The sequence below is a fragment of the Protopterus annectens genome, chromosome 5.part1, assembly GCF_019279795.1.
Source record: "Protopterus annectens isolate FY-2018-M chromosome 5.part1, PAN1.0, whole genome shotgun sequence".
NCBI classification, from domain to species: Eukaryota; Metazoa; Chordata; order Ceratodontiformes; family Protopteridae; genus Protopterus; species Protopterus annectens.
The window spans coordinates 436,002,413-436,023,948 of record NC_056736.1 but is presented as its reverse complement, the minus strand read 5'-3'; positions in this window follow the sequence as shown (position 1 = coordinate 436,023,948).

The window sequence follows — 21,536 nt, the reverse complement described above, 5'->3', positions numbered from 1 at the left end:
CCCACACGGTGAGAGTTGCGGGAGCTAGGTCCAACTCTAAACTGGTTACAAGTGGCATTCCCCAGGGCTCAGTCCTAGGACCGCTCCTGTTCGGCATATACTTCTCAGAGGTACAGGCAAGCTCAGGAGGACTATGGCTGACCAAGTTCACAGATGACTGCAAACTAGGAGCTATAATTGACTCTCCGGCTGACACAGACATCCTTCAAAAGGGTCTCACTGAGACAGATACCTGGTGTCAAAATCATGGCCTTAAGCTAAATGCCAAAAAGTGCATAGTCATCCCCTTTGGAAAAAACAAAGTACCCACAAACTACCACATAGGTGGCAGTCCTCTAAATATGGAAAACGTAATAAGGGATCTGGGGACCCAAGTAGACAGTAATCTCTCCTTTGATAATCACATTGCCAAAGTAGTTAGAAAATCCTTCTATGCGGTCCACCTAATCACAAAAGGGTTCGCATCCAGATCAAAAGAGGTCATTGCGCCCCTCTACTCATCACTCATCAGACCCATCATAGAGTACAATGACCCATTTGGGATGTACCTTACAAGACACCTGCAACAGCTGAAAAGAACACAGACGTACCTCACCAAGAGGATCACTGGCCTCAAACAGATGCTCTATGCAAATCCGACAATGAACTGCTAAGGTAAGAGAAATCAGGCACAAGTGTCAGCCGGTAGCAAACAGTTTAATAGTAAAGTGCTTTTCGTCGGTGCAATGTACAGACTTCCTCAGACAAAAAGTTCAACATGAATAACCGTTTAAATAGTTAAAAGCAATTACTCAATCAAATACAGTAATTAATTAATAAAGCACCTAAGTACTTTTTAAAAGACCCTCCACTCATATATAGCTTAAAACAACAAGGGTAGCAACAATGACAAAGGTATCAAGCTCTTCAGGAAAAAATGTTAATAACTGAGGTTATCAAACAATTTAAATTTCACATATTCTTAAACCTCTAAACATTATACATTACATTTCCTTATCTAAGCCACAACTTAAGTTGTAATCCTTGAGGTGCGGTTACTGACTAAAATAATAACTTAAAACTATCGTTATAGACAAAAATTAAATAGCTGGGGGCGTGGCCAAGGATGAACACAGGATAGCAGCAGATTTCTTCAGCTCCACCAATTTCACTGCACTGACAGGAAATAATTACTTTAAAAATTAATTTATGAAGTCATTTTCTTTCTAAATATGTTTGGTTTATCTATTTCTTGAATAATATCTAAAAAAGAAAGAAAATTTTAAAAATATTCCTGTCAGAAATCACCTTGGAAATTTTCCTGTCAGTTTCTCTGTTTGAAATGAGTTCCAGTAAGACAAATTCTCAAGATTCCAGCATCAAGAAAGAACTTCAGTCTCTGATATCTACAATCCAGCAACTTACTGCTAAGATGGATAAACTGGATACTAAAATTGATACCTTCATAGAAAAAACTACAAAACAAATAGACTTATTACATATAGACTTGCAACAACAGAAGACCCAGATTACAGGCATAGAAGAGACTGTAAATGACATGGAAAATAGAATCCAAGAAGAGGAAATCAACATTGAGTTTTTGCTGAAACAAAATACACATCTACAAACAAAGCTTGATGACCTGGAAAATAGATCTAGGCGCAATAACATTAGGATTTTTGGACTGCCAGAAAATATTGAAGGTAACAATATTACTTCTTTTTTAACAACTTGGCTCCCTAAAACTTTAGACTTGCCAGAAGCTTTTTCTTTTGGTATCGAAAGAGCCCACAGATCTATAGCTAATACTAACTCTAACAAAAAGTATCCTAGATCAGTTATAGTTAGATTTCTATCATCTTTTGATAAAGAGATGGTTCTTAAATCTGCTTGGGCTAAAGCTCCTGTTAAAATTAATGAGGCAACTGTGCATTTTGACAATGACTATTCTTCCTTGGTAATAATTAAAAGAAAAGTTTTTCTGCCATTAATAAGGGAGCTTAAGAAAGCACAGTTTAAAACCTACCTTCTGTTTCCAGCCAAGCTAAAAATCTTCCTTCCTGATGGTCCTAAAATTTTTGATGACTTAGACTCTGCATTGCTGTTTATCAAAAAAAATAAGATTTTGGATAAAATAGAGGAAATGGAATGGGCTAGTCCTTCATTAAAGAGGTTGGCAACAGAAACTTCATGGAAGACTTCAGAGAAGAAAAAGAGACTAAAAAACAAATGACTTGTTCTATGTTTTTTTCTTTTTTTTTCTCTTTTTTTTCTTCACTATTAATCTTTTTAAATATAGCTACTGCATTTTCAGAAAGCCACAAATATTCTGAAAAAGATTTAATCAAAGTTATTTTCTGTGTACAAAGAACTGTTTTTGTTTCATTATCAGTTAAAATATCTGATGAACTAATAACAAGCTATCATTCAATATGTTTCTCTTTCTGACAAAGAGAACTAAGGTCAGTGACTTGATACATTTTTTTTCCCTTTTTCTTCTTTTTTTTATTTTAAATAATGACATTCTATTTAGATTATGCAGTGGGTAAGGGGTGGGGAGGGCAAGGAGAGAAGTGTAATGAAAATATGATTAATGGAATAATAACTTATTTATTCCTTGTAAACAAGTATATATGTTGTTTAAATGCTATTGCTAATTATACTTCCTTGATTATATTGCTTATACTTGTTCACAAATAATTTGTCATGCTTTAATTAATAATAATTAGAACTAAATAATAGTAAATAGTATGTTTCATATCCATCTTTATTAATATAAACAGCAAGTAATATTCCACTGTAAATACTTTTTATAGCTTCCTTTTTCATTTTTTTATCTTTTCTTCTACTCTCTTTTTATTTTCTACTCTCTTTTTTTCTTTTCTGTTCTCTCTCTTTATTTTCTTTCATATTAATATATTCACATGCTTTTGATCATACTGATACAGTAAATAATAAGATTTGTATAAAAATTGAATTGGGGCATAAATAACTAGTTCTATTACATATTAATAACTGTGGGCTTAGTTTCACTTTCATAGAGGCTGTAATTACTTGTAAAATACTTTGCGAAGGTTTTGTTATGTTTAGCTTCATTTATATTGCTAAATGAATGTCAGTCACTTGTTTTTAACAAAATTCCCACCAGAATGTTAAGGGAGACAATTTGGGATGTGGGTTACCTCGTGAATAGTGTCCTCGAGTTGTTTTAAAAGCTTCAGCACTCAGAATTCATGCAGAGAAGCTGAAAACAGTCAATTTGAACTTTGACCCCTGAATTCACACTGACACATCGCAGATTCATGAAGAACACTCTACCAGGAAGTAGAACTGCTGCAATTGCGACTCTGCGATGGAAAACAAACTCTATAACATTTAAATGTGAGTTATCTTTTATAACTACTTATCTATTCATGTTATAATTTATAAAATATGAAAGTTATAATGATTTTAAATGATTCAGTATCTCATAGTAAGCAAATGTGATATTCTAGAAGGCATAGAAAGTGAAACATTTATACATGTGTTTTTGAAAGTTTACTTGACTGCAACATATTAATGTATGCAAAAAACCTATGATTTAAACATATACTTTGCTATAATTCATTTGATTTATCTGACTGACAAGCATAAATATCTTTATGACTCTATTTTGGAAGAAGCTGTCATGTGACATTTTAAAGTAGCAGTTCAGATATACAAAATACAGATGGCTTTCTTCACAATAATGCAAATATTTCTGAGAATTTACATAACTATGCAGTATGATTTATAACAATTTTTATAAATATAATATTTTATTTTACTGGCAATAATAAGTATGAGAAAAAAGCTCTGATACAAGTAATTTAAAGTCTTTTGGATGCTGTTAACTGCATTTCTATGACAGAAAATAGGTACATCTTAATATATGTAATGTCTGAACCATAATAGCCAAAGTTATTGATTTAAATGAACACCAAAACTCATTTTTACAAACTTTGAATAAATTAATACGTAGATATGCCCTCACTTTTTTTTTTCTCTCTCTCTCTCTCCCTCTCTCACGTCTTTTATTTCTTTTTCTCTTCTTGGTTCCTAATATCAAGTTTATTTGAATGCTATTTGAGTATAAATGTATTATATTAAATAGATGTACATAGCAGTATGAATTGTTTTTAAAAGTTTCTATTTCTTTATATGATGCTGATTTATCAAATGTGTAGCTTTGTCTTACCAGATAATCTAATTGAAAGTTGTTAATTTAAGTTAATAATAACTAGTATTAAATTGATAAGGTGGCAGCTGAGGTACTGCTGCTTAGGGTAGGGGGTTAACTTGAGTAGTATGTACTACTCTAAGTTGGAGTTTTAACTCCAGGCTGGGTGCAAGGTTTAATCCTTACATTATTTTCTTTTGTTCACTGTTGTATGTATATAGTTCTGACATCCACAATACATTTTGTAAGCTCATTGTCACTACAAACAAAATTGAATCTTATACAAAATCCCATAAGAGATTCAATAAATACAGCTATATCTAAAGGTACACCTAAAGGAGGAGGCATAACATTACTTATTTTGTTAATTGTTATTTTGATTATAAGTTTTATATGTTTTAAAAATGCCAAATGACTTCTCTAAAAGGAATTTCTTTAAACATTAATGGACTGAATAATCCGTGTAAAAGGGCAAGCCTAATAAGATACATTAATTTACATAAGGCCAACTTAGTATTTTTTCAAGAAACACATCTCCTGAAAAAAGATGTTGATAAATTAGCCACAAATAAATATACAGTACTGGTTAGTACAGAGCACACTCAGAAAAAAAGAGGAGTGGCTATTTTATGGAATAAAAGTATGCCCATTCCTAAAACTATTAAGTCTTATCAGGATGATAAAGGAATGTTTTGTATGGTTACAATACAAATTAATGGGAAGACTTATACATTAATCAATGTATATTGGATACCTGGAATTGGTATTAATACAGTGAAATACCATCTTGATAAGATCATATCATTCTCTATAGGAGATATTATTTTGGCAGGTGACTTTAATTGTATCCTACATGAAAATGATACTACTACTATAGGGAAAAGGAAAATTACATCTAATGCAAAACATTTAAAGGATTTTGTTAATTCTTATCATTTAAATAATATTAATAATCAGATAGACTCAAAATCATTACCATACACCTTTTTTTTCTAACAGATACAAAACGTATTCAAAAATAGATAGAGTCTTTATTTCTAACCAGATGGTAACATAATTAATTAACTCTAAAATCATTTCATGTCCTATATCTGATCATAATTCAATTGTTTTTGAGTTCATGATAAAAAATACTTACAATGTTCAGATCAAAAGGATACCAGCATACTTAACTCAACTAAAAGACTATAAAGAATATATACTTTCAAAAGTACAACATTTTCTAGACATAAATAATACTCCTGAAGTCTCCATTGTTTATGTTTGGGATGCTTTAAAATCATATCTATATGGACAAAGTATCAGATGGTATAATAATAAAAGGAAATCTTGGGATAAGGAATTGTTAGATATTCAAAGTAAATTAGACTCTTATAAACATAATAATAAAGAACATATTATGGATAAGAAAGTCATTGAAGAAATAAACAAACTAAATGAGAAATACAAAGAAATTTTAACTCATAAAGTTAAAATAACTCTAGAGAAATACAAGTTTTTGTCTTCTCAATAAGCCCCAAATACTTACATAGACTTAAAAACAAAACAAAAAGGTTGAATAAGCAAAATCATATCAAAGAAATTTTCTCTCTAAGGAAAAAGAAGAATGTTTCTAGTCTACCAGAAATACTAGATGAATTTAGAAATCACTTTCACAAAATTAATCATAATAACATTAACATGGAACCTAAAGATAAAATAAAGGAATTTATAACTACAAACATGAATAAAAAACTTAATAAACATCAGATTAAACTATTGGATAAAAGTATTTCATATACAGAGGTTGTTACACAAATAAACAAGCTTAAATCAAACAAAGCACCAGGTAATGATGGTATTATACCAGAGATATATAAAATTCTTTCTAAAAGTACATACTCATTAATACATAAGGTTTTTATTTTGGCCCAAACTGAGCTAATAACCCCCCCATCTTGGCAATACACATTTATTTCGCCAATTTTAAAACCTAATAAAGACCCAACTAGATGTACTTCATATCGACCCATTTCATTAGTTAATGTTGATTATAAAATGTTTATGAGTATTTTTGCTGATAGATTGAAGACAATCATCCCTGGCATTATAGATATAGATCAGACAGGCTTCATTGTAAATAGAAATACTTTTGATAATATAAGGAGAACTCTTACATTAATTGATTTTGCAAATAGGAGAAAGAAAGATTTAACACTTATTAGTCTCGATATAAGTTCAGCATTTGATTCAGTAAGTTGGGACTACTTGTTTACCTTACTGAAGTGCACAAACTTCTCAGATGCATTTGTAAATCTAATTGAGCATCTATACAAAGGAGCATTGGCTTATATTAAGATAGGAACATATGTTTCACAAAAAATACCCATTTTAAAGGTACAAAACAAGGGTGTCCACTCTCTCCACTATTATTCACTTTAATAATGGAGCCGTGGGCTAATCTGATCAGAAATAGTATTGATATAGAGGGATTTGAAATAGATGAAAATACAACATCTAAAATTCAACTTTTTGCAGATGATGTTCTAATTACATCAGCAGGATCTAATTCTTCTATGCAGTCTCTATTTGATAAAATGATGAATTTTAAAAGTATTTCTGGTTTAATATTCAATGAAGAAAAAAACTAAACTACTACCTATATATACATGGAAAAATGTTCTCATTAGTGATTTTACTAAATATGTACCCAATTCAGGTCAGATAACTTATCTAGGTATAATATTAACTAAAGATATTAAATCTATTATACATAATAATTATAATACCTGTCTTCTTAATATACAAAATATTTTCAATACCTGGAATAATATGTTTTTTACTATGGAAGAGAGACTTACAATTATTAAAATGATAATATTCCCCAAGATATTATACTTAATACAATCAATAATACTCCCACCTACAAAAATAATTATAAAAAAATTAAATGCACTAATGTTAAATTTCCTATGGCCACCTAATAGACCTAGGATTGCATTAAAGAAACATACTAATAGCTGGTCTCAAGGGGGTATTTCTTTTCTAGACTTTAACTTATATACTATCTCTTCTATTGTAAAAGTTATTACTTTGTTAATAGATCAGTCATATGTTGCAAAATGGAAAGATTACTGGGAACTAATTAGTATTCACTTCATGAAAATCTCCTTAACACATAAAATATGATTGTAAATAACTCCATGCTATGGTTACTAAAAGAATTTTGTACTTCACCTATTACACCTAAATATATAGTTAGTTACCCATTAAACATTATTATTAGTTATCGTAATTTTATATTCATGCATCCTAAATATAAGGAATGGAATTTTATTATATTCCCTATAATGTATACTCGAGGTATGCTTTTGTCATCCACTTCTGAAGGAACTCATTTAGCTACAGATAATGATCTAAAGTACTGGTATCAGTTGCTATCTGATAATAAAGTTAAAAATCTAGATTTCTTAAAACAAGAATTTGATCTAAGAGAAACTTGTTGGTTAGAAGTTCAGACCTTTAGACAACATCTCATTAATAAAATTGATCTAATGTCTATAACAGTTAAAGAATCTATTCCAACACTGACTGATTACTTGAAATTAAATTTACAACATAAAGTTTCTGATAAAGGTAAGCTTTCATACATACATAAAATTATCAGACAAGAAACTTTTTACAGTGTAGATACCTACTGGAATTATTTCACTTCATTTATGGTGACCCACCAAATCAACAAGATAAACAATATATATTGGAATCTGCCTATAAAACTACATCTTCCATTGTCTGGAGACTTTTTACATGGAAATTTTTACATAGATCCTTTTATACACCTTTGATGATGAATAAAATAAATAATAAAGATAATCTATGTAAAAGATGTAATGTAGAAATTAATGCTGACTGGGCTCATATGTTTTATGACTGTATAAAATTGAAAGAATATTGGCAGTCAATCAATGATTTTTTGCAGGCTCTTTTTACAGATAATTTCATTATTTCTAAATCTCTTATATTATTCAACACACCTGTACCTCAAAGTGTTAAAAAAGGTTAAGCTTCCCTTGTTATGGTCTATTCTAGCAGTGGCTAGAAAAATAATAACCAGAAATTGGATTTCAGATACACCTCCTTCGTTCAATGAATTTAAAAATGTTATGACTATAGTGTGCCATATGGAATTGATGACAATAAAATCAAGAACTACTAGAAAAACATCTTATTATATTGTATGGGATACTTTACAAAACTTGTTAAAAAATCTTAACTTCAATAGCATGGTATTTTAGTTTAATTAATTGATCTGATTGTAGTGGATGTCTTTGTAAATACTTTGGTTATTTTGTTGAATGTTATAATCATATCTATTTTAATTACTTGTATAAAATTGTTATGATATTTCTCTTGTATGTTAAAAACAATAAACTTGTTTTAAAAAAAAAAAAAATTAAATAGCTCACTTTACATAACTAGACGTTGTCTAGTGATGGCAATCAGTAAAACAAACCATTGACATTCACCTTTTCAAACTCTGCAATTTTAAAACACTACTGATTGAACACGTCTCATTTAAGCCTGGAAACATACAAGCATTAAGCTTGATTTTCCATTTTAATTCTAGTTCCTCCAATAATAAAGGCATAGGTGCCCCCCTTTTATTAATTGTCACCTGATCCAATACTAAGAATCTAAAACTATGGTTCACATATTCAGATACATGCTTAGCAAGTGCATTATCAGATTTATTTCTACTTATCGCGTATTGATGCTCATAAACACGCTCATGGAGCCTGCGTTCAGTTTTACCAGCATAGAACGCAGGACATCCTTGGCACAACGCTAAGTAAACCACCATTTTGGAATTACAATTAAATCTAGATTTTAATTTATATTGATAGTTCTGTATATTGACCCTATTCGTCTCAGAAATATATTTGCAAAAATTACAATTTTGGCATTTGAACATACCCACTGTTCTAATAAAATTATGCACTGGTTGTTCCAATAATGATTTCAAAATTTTTCCCCTCCTAAAAGTAACAGTGGGGAGTTCTCCAACCTTTGCATAAATAGATGGGTTACTTTTAAACAATGCCCAGTTTTTCTTAATACTTTCAATGCATTGATAACTAAATGGGCTAAATGTTAAAATGAGTTTCATCCCCATATATTTAGTGTTAATTTGATTAATGTCCAAGCAACCCTGTGGAACAGCCTGGCTATTAGTCATAATCTGAAGTACATGACTTTCCTTAAAAGTCAATAAAGGCTTATAAGTCCCATTGAGTCTTTTAGTCGTGACTTCATTAATCAATTCTTCTAATAAGATGATAGGGTACCCCCTATGAATAAACATGTTCCTCAATTGTCCACATTCTGTATAGAAGTCGTCATCCAAGGTCACTATACAGGCTGCCCTTACCAGTTGTCCCTTTATTACTGAACGTTTCTGGTATGTCGGATGGCAGCTCGAGTAATGGAGAAGAGAATTTGAATATGTGGATTTCCAGTGTATGTTAGCCTTAAAGCTACAAGTCTCACTATTTTTTGATAGTAAAATATCCAAGTAGGCAATAGATGTACTACTGAAGGTAGATGTAAATTTAAAAAAATCGTTTGAATTATTAAATTTGTCTAATAACAAATTACTAACAGCTTCATCACCTTTTACTAAGATAAATATATTGTCCAGGTAGCGTGTGTAAAAAACAATATATTCCATGACTTCAACCTCCTTGAATACAAATTCTGTCTCCTAATATGCCATGACTGCACTGGCTACACTAGCCCCACATGGCGAGCCCATGGCGACCCCAACTTTTTGCAGAAAGTAATTCTCATTGAACATAAAATAGTTATTATACAGGATAATTTCAAGCAAGTCTGTTACTACGGACATTTCCATATTAGAAGCCCCATTTTTCTTAAGAATTAAGATGACCCATTCAATACCAGTATCATGGGGGATACAAGTATACAAGTCCTTGACATCTATAGTGATGAAATTATATCTGTTGTCAAAAACTAAGTTATCAATTTTTTCCAAAAAGGACCACGAATCTTTACAAATCTGGGTTTCCAAGGCCAAGTATTTCCGTATAATAGAATCTATAAATTTAGCACATGGGTAGGTAGGTGAACCTCGACCATCCATTAACGGTCTCATTGGGGGGTCAGTTATACTTTTATGAATTTTAGGTATCCCGAAGAGGGATGGGAACCTAGGAAAAGTAGTAGTCAAATAATTATAAATTTTCTGTTCAATCCTACCTTCGATAAACATGTCCTCTATACTATTTTTTATAGCTCTATATGCCCCATTTACCTCAGACAGTGAACTAGATGAGTAAGCAGAACTTTCTAACAAGTTGGCCATCCGTTCACAGTAATCTAATTTATCAAAGATTACCAATCCCCCACCCTTATCCGGTTTACACACTCGTATGTTCTGAGTACGAATGAGCTCCAATAGTTCGTGTTCAATTTTACTACTGGAGTCATTCCTATTGACTTTATATGTGCACCCAGCTATCTGTCTAATATCAAGCTCGCACATTTGTTCAAACATTTGAACTAGTGGGTGTAAAGGGGGGTTGTAAATACTGGCAATACTGAAAGGGTCAGACTCCATCACATAAGGGTTGCCACCCATCATTAAATTAAAGTTAAATTTTCTTGAAAACAATTTAATGTCAATAATTGTCTGAACTAAATCAAATCTTTGTCGGGGGACATAAGTATATCCCTTTGATAACAGTTCAACCATGTCCGTAGATATAGAAGCAGAAGAAAAGTTATACACCTTAAAATCACCTGTAGAATTGATGATTATTACAGGTGTTAAAATCTCAGTAGATACACTGCTGTTAGGTGTATGTATGTCCTGGTTTAACAATTCGTCTAGTTCCACAACATCCATACCAATTTCAACATCAACAAAATGATCTTTGCCAAGAGGAAGAACATGGCTATATGGTGAACAACTAATATCTGACAGGGGTCTTACATCGACCAAATTATCGGGACAAATATGTTCACCAGCATCGAACACAATTAAGTCCTGTATGTCTTGGACTTCGATTTGAACCCCTTGTTTTGGACAAAGTTGTTTTGCTGCTTTGGTCTGGCCCCATTCTGATGTACTTGCTGAAAATTTGTATTCTGTTGTACATTATAACTGTAAGACTGGTTACGGTTAATTAACCTCTCACTCCTCCTGACCTCCTGATATGGCTCGAATGAGTCATTATTAGAAGCCACATTCGCATCGAATGGGATGTTGTTGGTGACCATACCTAAATTTTCACCATGAGTGGCAACTGAGGTATCAAAAGCTTCACTAGTCTCACATATGCCAGACTCAAAATGACTAGGACCTCGCCGGTCTTGTGTGTTGAAAAAAGATGGATGCATTATGATTTTTATATGCTTTTAAGTCTCGGTCAAGTTTCTTAGTCTTATTATTTTTCAGTTTGTCTAAATATTGGTCAATACTGTCAAAAATATGACTATAGTCGTATTTATACCGCCCAAATTCAGTATGGTGTTTAATTTCGCTATCTAGATCCGTGACCTTAGCGTTTAAATCAGTAATCCATATATTGTAGTGTTTTATCATTACTTCGAGTAACTCAAAGCCATGTCTATCAAAAAGTAATGTCAAATCGTTGTAAAAATCAGAACCAGTTACAATGCCTGTCGGAAACTGAGACCTCCGTAAGCCCTTAGGAACAACTTTGTATGACAAGCATTCTTTAAAGTAGGCAATTTCAAGCTGTAACATTTTTAGCTTGACTAACTGGCTATCAAAATTTTTAAGTTGTACAACAATGTCAGGTTTTAAGCCACTCTCAAAGTTATTACCTCTGTTGTTGTCAATACCAGCATCTACCACCAGGTTGGCAGGTACAAACGAAAACTTGTCCGTTAACCACGTATCAAGGACCGGGAGCCCCACAAAGTCACCTCCATCCATGCTAGCTTTATTATTCGGTACCTGCAAGCGGTCCGGTGCTATGTTGTTAGTACTCCTGGTTATTCCACTTTGGCATGCTTCTGTGCTTGGCTGTTGGTTATTTATTACCTCAGAATTAATGCTAGTAACTACAGAGTTTACACAGGCTACTGGTTAATTACTGTTAACTGCTGCCACTGAATTCAAAGGTGCACCGTAAGAATTTCCCGCCATATCGGCTCGGTTGCTATTAGCATTGTTTCCGTTACTAATAACATTATTCCCTGATAGTAAACCACGAAGAGCTTGTTGTGTGTCAAGCTGCTCAAGCCTGGCACAAAGAGAGTCCATCTTCAAAAATAAAGAATCCAAAATCGAGTTATTGGATGAATTGAGAACTAAAGCTGGTGCAGGAACTCCTGCACTATCACAGCCCTTAAGAAGTTCCGGCGTATCACTTGCTGTGAAGTCGCTAATACCACTAGCAATTCCTGAAGCCATACCAAAAAGTTAAACAGACACACTAAGCGAATCCGACAATGAACTGCTAAGGCAAGAGAAATCAGGCACAAGTGTCAGCCGGTAGCAAACAGTTTAATAGTAAAGCGCTTTTCGTCGGTACAATGTACAGACTTCCTCAGACAAAAAGTTCAACATGAATAACCGTTTAAATAGTTTAAAGCAATTACTCAATCAAATACAATAAATAGTTAATAAAGCATCTAAGTACTCAGGAGGACTATGGCTGACCAAGTTCACAGATGACTGCAAACTAGGAGCTATAATTGACTCTCCGGCTGACACAGACATCCTTCAAAAGGGTCTCACTGAGACAGATACCTGGTGTCAAAATCATGGCCTTAAGCTAAATGCCAAAAAGTGCATAGTCATCCCCTTTGGAAAAAACAAAGTACCCACAAACTACCACATAGGTGGCAGTCCTCTAAATATGGAAAACGTAATAAGGGATCTGGGGACCCAAGTAGACAGTAATCTCTCCTTTGATAATCACATTGCCAAAGTAGTTAGAAAATCCTTCTATGCGATCCACCTAATTACAAAAGGGTTCGCATCCAGATCAAAAGAGGTCATTGCGCCCCTCTACTCATCACTCATCAGACCCATCATAGAGTACAATGACCCATTTGGGATATACCTTACAAGACACCTGCAACAGCTGGAAAGACCACAGACGTACCTCACCAAGAGGATCACTGGCCTCAAACAGATGCCCTATGCAGCTTGAATGAAGAAACTCCAGCTGCACTTGGTTGCATACCGCCTACTCAGAGATGATCTCTGCCTGACATACAAGGCCATGTCCAACCCAGAATTAATGGACATGCTCCACCTAAAAAAACCTTATACTCTCGAGCCACATGCTCTAGGGATCTAAACCTCACCACAACAATAAATAGGACGCGCTGGAGGGATAGATTCCTGTCTCAGGGACTTCCCATGCTTTGGAGCAAGATTCCAATCTACATTAGGCAGAGCTCCTCGCTAACCCGCTTCAAGAGAAACCTTTACGAGTGGATGGGAAACAGAAAGTTTACCCCAGGGATCACTTCAATGGTTCTGCTGTACAGAGGCACAGGGAACTAATCTAAGGGGGTGGTGAAAGCCAACACATTCTGGCTAGGTTTGTAAATGCCTTTGGGCAGATAGCCTAGTACCTATCTATGAACCTATTTTATACCTCTATATGCAGTCCTGGAGTCCATACAGGAAAAAAAGAGACTGCATTACTAAACAGAATAGAGAGAAGGGCAAAAAAGATGGAGAGAGGCATGGAAAGAAGGCAATATGGCAAAAGACAAAACTCATTCTGCCAGTACCTCCTAAAAACTAGAAAGGAAAGTATAGGCATAATTTAAAGTCACAAATTTATCTGAGAGACTTGCAAGGAAAACTGAAAAGAAAGAAGAGTAGACGGAAAAAAGGACAAGGAATCTAACTTGATACTGGACATGAACAAACATTACTTTCTGCAGTGGGTAGTTGATAAGAGGAACAGGTTCCAAGAATGGATGATGCAGACCATATAGGTGGAGTTATTTAAAAGCATGTAGGACAGATGGGACTAAGAGATAGCATGGAGTCACAAACAGCTTTGTGGGGCAAGTTAAAACAAGAGGGAAGTATAGGCCACTGGTCTTCTATTTAGGTATATATGCTTCTGAGAAATAACTCTATTTATTTAAAAATAAACAAACAAAAAGAAATAGAAAATGAAACAAACGATTAAACATGGGCTAAAGGATGGATAATAGGCCCAGGAAGAAAGTAGCCAGATCATTAACAGCAGGAAAAGATCATGGTGGACACAGCAGAGGAAGAAAATAGTGAAGCTGCTAGGCTACTAAAGAAACGATACAATAGATTAAGGAAGAGGAGAATAACCCAAAGATATCTACTGCACTTCAAAACTACTAATGTATAATCTTGACAAAAAAGTATCTGTCAACTATACTCATCCATCCTGTCTTTTGTTTTGTCATCAATTAAACAATAAGTATTTGCAGTGTAATTGTCCTGCCACTACCTTTTCATTCTTAATTCAAACAATGACACTGGGAAATGTATTTACAACAGTAAAATGAATAGGCAAGTAAATAAAAGTGTTAATACTTCATATTCTGTCATCTGGAAACTAGGATATTAAGAATATTTTCTGTGTAATTGGACCACAAACATACAATACTGATTAATACTATCAGGCTGTCCCTTTTTGCACCTACAGAAGCTAAAAGGATACTTTTCAGGCTTCATTTGTGGGAATCAAATCACCTATTAGTGCATCTGCATATTTTTTTTGGCATACAGCAATTACTTTATTGAAACTATGCAGTTTTACAACCCGTACAAAGTTTGAAATATAGTGTGAGCTTTGCATTTTTGCATCAAGTTTAATATAAAAACTTGATTGACTCTTAAAATGTAATGAGTGCTCACTTAAAAAAAATACTGTTGATGTTTGAAATTAACATCATTTAGTTGTGAAAGCTCACTTAAACAATGATAGATGTTTTTATGCAGACTTCTGAGTCTGGTTATAGAAGGCAAAATATACTGGTTCTGTTAAAAGACACATGGACCTCCTTTTTTGAGACCTGAACACACATAAACATGGGTTGTTGATTTTAGAAAGGACCACTTCCATGTCTGTCAATTCTCTTACCTTCTGGATTAGCTCTATTTAACCAATGGATTATTTTTATTTGCATCCCTCATAAGGATTGCCCTACATCCTCAAACATTCATGAAACTTATCAGTTTTGGCACCCGAAATTTGTTGTAATTAGAGGTGTACTGTGTTCATTAAAGGAATAGCAATACAAAAATGTTCATGAGGAATGAAAATGATAAAGTAAGAAAATGTATCAAATGGCTAATAAAAATTCTAGTACATATAGCAAATGGATGAGAAAAATTCTAGTACATATTGTTGAGGAAGTTAAAAAGTCTCGCCAACCCATATTACTCTTAAATTCAGTCATGGGTAGACTGAAATGATCAGCACGTAACTACAAATGCCGCCATTACAAAAAATATTAGATTTTATTTAACTGAGAATGGATGTAACAGTAACTGCTTCTTCAAGGAATGTAATAATCCAGACCAGTAAGTCGTTACTTAGCAGGATTTTCAGAAACTTGTATAACACAAATGTTGTTACTCAGCAGCATTTATGGAAAGTTGTATAACACAAATGTTGTTACTCAGCAGCATTTATAGAAAGTTGTATAACACAAATGTTGTTCCTTGGCATCATTTATATAAAGTTGTATAACACAAATGTTGTTCCTTGGCATCATTTATATAAAGTTGTATAACACAAATGTTGTGTTGTATAAGAAGTTCAATACAAGTCATTTATCCTGGTAGATTTTGTATAAATCAAAAGACTGGTCATGACAGCAGTTTTACTTGACCATTCAGGTCCTTGGTTGGGGTGACCTCATCTGTAAAATCTTGTGGGATTATTATACTGATTTACATTAAAAGTTGTCCAAGATATTGAGTAATTTTTTTTGCTAGTAGCAAAGTAATTCAAAAGATAAGAAAAAATAACACATCTATAGTACAATCATCTGATATAACAAGCAATTTATGTATATTTTATGGAAGCTAAAAGCTAATGTAAAAACAATCCCAGTATAATATTCTACACACTTGGTGTGCACCTTAAGTATTTTTTCTTATGCATGTCAGTATCTATATACATTTCATGTTGAAGTGCTAATTATTAAATATATGGTATTTCACTTTTCAAATTTTAAGCACACACACACACACACACACACACACACACACACACACACACACACACACACACACACCAATCCTCATGTAATTATACTTAATAATTGATTAATCAAGATATTTTCTCTGTCCTGCATGCAAAGTTCTTCACTTGCCTGACAGATCTTTCAAAAAAACCACTTAGTACATGACAGAGGCCTGCTCCTTTAAGAGTCCAAAAGAGGAGTCACTTACTCATTTGTCAGATGTAACCAGTGGGGTAAAATGTTTTCGTACTTTACATTAAATCAGCTTCTCAGGGCTTTAAATATAGTAATGACTTTTACAAAAAGGAAACATATAGCATGCTAACATTAATGTTTTATGGAACAAGATATATTATAATACATAATTGCTGACAGTGTTTGAACCTTGTGTTGCCAAGAATCACACATGACTTTGTGCTAGTGATTGGTCTGCATGTTAATAACATTCTGTAACTTCATACAACTGCTGTTTAATAAACAATGTGTGTACAAGTCTCCACAGGTGTTCGCCTCTTGATCAATTTACATGGTTTACTCATCCTACATAAATTACTGTTTGTTTCTGTTGTCGGCTGTCAAGTTTTCTTCTCTGTAGCTTACTGCAAATTTCTGTGTGATTGTAATGTATCAAATGTATAACATGCAAATACAGCAATTTTATTTTTGTATTACTTTTTTGGCTATAATTCAAAAAGGCCAGACTGAGATCCAATTTGTGCACCCAAAATGACAAAAAATGAACTACTTAACTGTTTTTAATGATGATACTGAGACAAAGTATCTTGTTTAAAATTACTTTTTGTACAGTTTTTCGTATCTCCTGTGTTCGAATTCCATAGATTAGTGGATTAAAAAGAGGAGGAAGCATGAAACATGCTAGTGACACAAAATTCTCTACAAAAGTTAAGGCATTGATTCCACCCATACGGGCTTGAAAAAATACCAGAAGACACCCGAACAAGTATATAAACAACAACAGAAAGTGTGTCATACAGGTATTTAAGGCTTTAGACTTAGCACCTCTGGAAGCCCTGTAACAAACTTTTAAGATCTGCACATAGGAATAAACAATAACAACAATTATTGTGGTAGCATGAATCAGTGGCATACATGTTTCATATAGCTTGATAGAAGTGACATCTGTACATGATAACTTTAAATAGTTTTGGAAGTTACAGCATATGTTTGCTATAAACTTACTGCATAATGGCAGCCTGATGGCTAGAAAAATGAATGGCATTGCAATGGAAAATGAGCATAACCATGGCACTACTAAAAGTGTGCACAACCTCATTTTTGTCATAAGGCTCATATAACGCAGGGGATTACAGATAGAAACATATCTATCGTATGCCATTACTGCCAATAGGGACATATCATTGAAGCCAAATATATATTCAAAATACATTTGAATTAAGCAGTCTGCCTGAGAAATAGTTTTTGATTCAGAAAAAATGTCTACCATAAGTTTTGGAAAGAGTACAGTACTTGTACATAATCCATTTAAACATAAATTGCAAACAAAAATATGCATAGGTTCATGCAAATTTTCATTTAAGATTATCACAGTAATTAAGAGTGTGTTACAAAATAATATTAATAAATAGAACAGAAGAGTGCATAGAAGAAAATAATGCTTAAAATTTCCAATTTTGTCAAATCCACTTAGTATAAAGGTAGTTCCAATTGAAATATTTTCCATTATTTCTTTATTTTTTTAAATTAAACTCACAGTCAACGCATAGACAACAGACTCTTAAACCAATATGAAAAACAAAACAGAACAAAAAGAGTATCTACAATATTTGCATTTTCCATTAATATCTTGGAAACTGTTACTCTGCATTGTTCAGTTAATTAGATTCATTGAAGTAATTCACAGAGGCATAGCAGAGAATCAGCAAAATGTCACTAAGTAACATTTTAGGTAAGAGCACATATTCAGTTATGTAGATCACACATATATTACTGTATGTAAAATGTAATGAGGGTTTTATATTATGGCTATTATATTACCAAAATTCTGTTTATGTTTATTATAATATCTCTAAACCTGCTCCCTTTTATAACAGTACTGTAAATTTATGTGCGTTATTCAACAGTGATACTACATTGCTACTGGAGCCAGTTGATATTCTGCTGCTGAATGTCTGACGGACTCTGCTACAACCAGCTTTTTAGTATCTGATAAGGTCTACCCTTTCATAGTGCTTCATATTCTAGTACATAGCTTAATTTTAAGAAGTGAATAAAAATAATTTGCTTTACAAGTTTTCTTCTAGGAGAGGCTAAATGAAGTGGAGAGTAGAGCTTACCATTCAGTTCATTCTCAATGCCTGCAGGTTGTTGACAAACTCCAGAATTTAATCCATTTTTGTGTCTCTTAGGAAATGAATGTATTAATAACACTAATAACTCAAGGGGAACAATTCCTTACCATGGCATGTTTTTTTTTTTTCTGGCACTAATTAGTTAATCCACAGGCCTTCTATCTCAGTTCAGCAGTTCTAATTTCAGATAATACACTTTTAAAATTTCTGTCAGTCTCACTGACAGCATGCTTGTCTTTCTAGGACTAATGTAAAATGAATCTTGCTAGGGTGCAGAGTTGTAAGTTGAGTAGCAGGGAGGAAGGCATGTCTATCCTAGGGAGTGGGTGGAATGTGGTGGCACTCCAATCGCTTGTTAATCCATAGTGGGGGCTAAAGCATAAGCTATTACTGAGCTGGACATCTGTTTGCAAAGGAGGGAGTGTTGCCCTAGGGCCCAGGGCAGGTACATCCTTACAGGTAATCACTCATTGCCTACCCATCCCCATAGTATAATGGGGATACCTAAAACAATCTCTGGCATGCAGGATAGCATTTGTGACACAGCTGGCTAACTATTCTCCACATTTGCACCTCTTCACGCCATTGATAGCTGAGGCCATCCCAGTCCTGAAGGGGGATAGTACTGTGGGCATATACAAGGAAAACAACAGCAGCACTGAGCAGCAGATGGTCAGCAAGAGAAATGCCAGGGTCCAAAAAATGGAGTACAAGGGTATAATAACTAATGCTAATACAATAGGTAGTGGAACATGTTACAATTTGTTTATCAAATAAGAAAGCATTCCTTTCTGTTTTTGTTTACTGATTGACACAGCAATGTTAACTACAGGTCCCAGAAGAGATCACTACTAGATTAAATGTTTATATCATTATATTTGCATTAGTTCACGTATTCATTTTATTATATGTTACATTTTCAAAGGAATAATTATGCATTCTGTGGGATATTAGCATAGAAATGAATAACTGCACTGCAAATATTATTTGTATGTAACAGAACAAAGGATCTAAGGGTCCAAAGGATTGCACTGCACTGTTTTCTTAACTATGAATATTTCATGTATGTAGCCATCTGCATTCCTCTCTCCTGATATGCACATCTAATAAATATTTATATCTGGTAAATTCAACGTTCCTGGCAAAGAACTGGTTTCTTTCACAAAAAGTGTAGGAGATGGTACATTGGCTTATAAGCCTATTGCTATATATGTTTTTGGAAATATTCAAAAGCATTAACAAGCATTCATATATACATAACTATATGGTGAAGGAATAAGTTTCCATAGCAGCAATAGCACTATCTATAACTTGTAAATAAACACCATGCATCATGCATCCAATAAAGTTATCCAGTTCAAGTTTATGAGACCAAGATGGAGGATTTCTTTACACGGACAGGAACAGCCTTCCAGTTTGGAACCTTGAAACTTATTTCAAGGTTGACCCACTTATTATTAAGTAATTATTAAGTTTCCCGAGTCTGAGATAGTCAAACAGAAAACAATCTTTGAAAATATATTGTATACTGAAACAATGTCACAGCTTTCTTCCGTTGACCAGAGAGTGGCAGATGTATACTATCTTACCTTTTGCCTTCTCTGATATGAGGGACTCTTGGTGATTTCTTGAAGTATGACAGTGTTTTTGGCAGCGCATATCAGAGTAGAATTATCGGGTCTATATTAGAACATCGAAAGCTGAAAATATTGAAGCAACAGAAAACCAAAGTTTTTCCTAGGGAAAGAATTTGATTGTCAGTTTCTGTTGCTTCGGTATTTTCAGCGCTGTGGTGGAAAGTTACGAGTCGGGTTCAGGTATGTGTGCGATTGAGTGCAGGTTAGGTTAGTTAGGGTTATGGTGTGGGTTAGGTATGTGTGCGATTGTGTGGACATGAGGGTTAGAGTGGGTTAGGTGAGTTAGGGTTAGGGCGCGGTTTAGGTATGTGTGCGATTGTGTGGATGTGAGGGTTAGGGTGGGGTAAGTGAGTTAGGGTTAGGGCGCAGGTGAGGTGAGCGTGCGATAGTGACGGATCTTAGGGTTAAGGGTTTGGTTTAAGGTAAGTGGATAGTTAGTGGTGTGTGTATAGTTTAGTGTAGGGTTGGGTGTAAGATTTTAGGTGTATGTGTGTGGATTGCTGTTTGTTTGGTGTGCTTGTGTTGTGTGTATGTGTTTTGGAACAGCAAATTTTTTCCCTAGGAAAAAAATTTGCTGTTCTGTATGTTTGATGTTTTCAGCTTTCGCTGAATAGGGGTCGATATTAGAGCATTCGAAGTTTTGAAACTTCGATATTCTAATATAGACCTGAATTATCAGCATATTGAACGATGATGGCACGGTCGCTAGCTTTGTGGATATCAATTATGAATATGCTAGGAGCAGTGGTCCATGTCTAGATCCTTAGTGAACCCCAACTGATACAGGGAGAAAGGAGGAGCAGGAGTCTTTCCATTTGACAGCTTGTGTTACTGTGATACCTTTTAAATCAAGGTATGGATGGGACAATGTGCCCAAGGGTTGAAAGTCTTTGAATGAGTTCTCAGTTACATTCCTCTGAATCATTTTGATTCTGTTAACATGCTTGTGTTATGTTAGTAACCACAAAAAACTTCATATTTATGTTAACAAAATCTAAGGTTGAAATAATGGTCATTAGTTTGTTGTTGATTTGCATCTTTTAATCTTTACTACAACGCTCATTGCCCTTCTTGATTTAATACATATCAAATGCATGCAATATGAACATCTTAATTTAGTCGGTGGGGCATGTAAGACATTTGAAGACAAAATAAAATAAA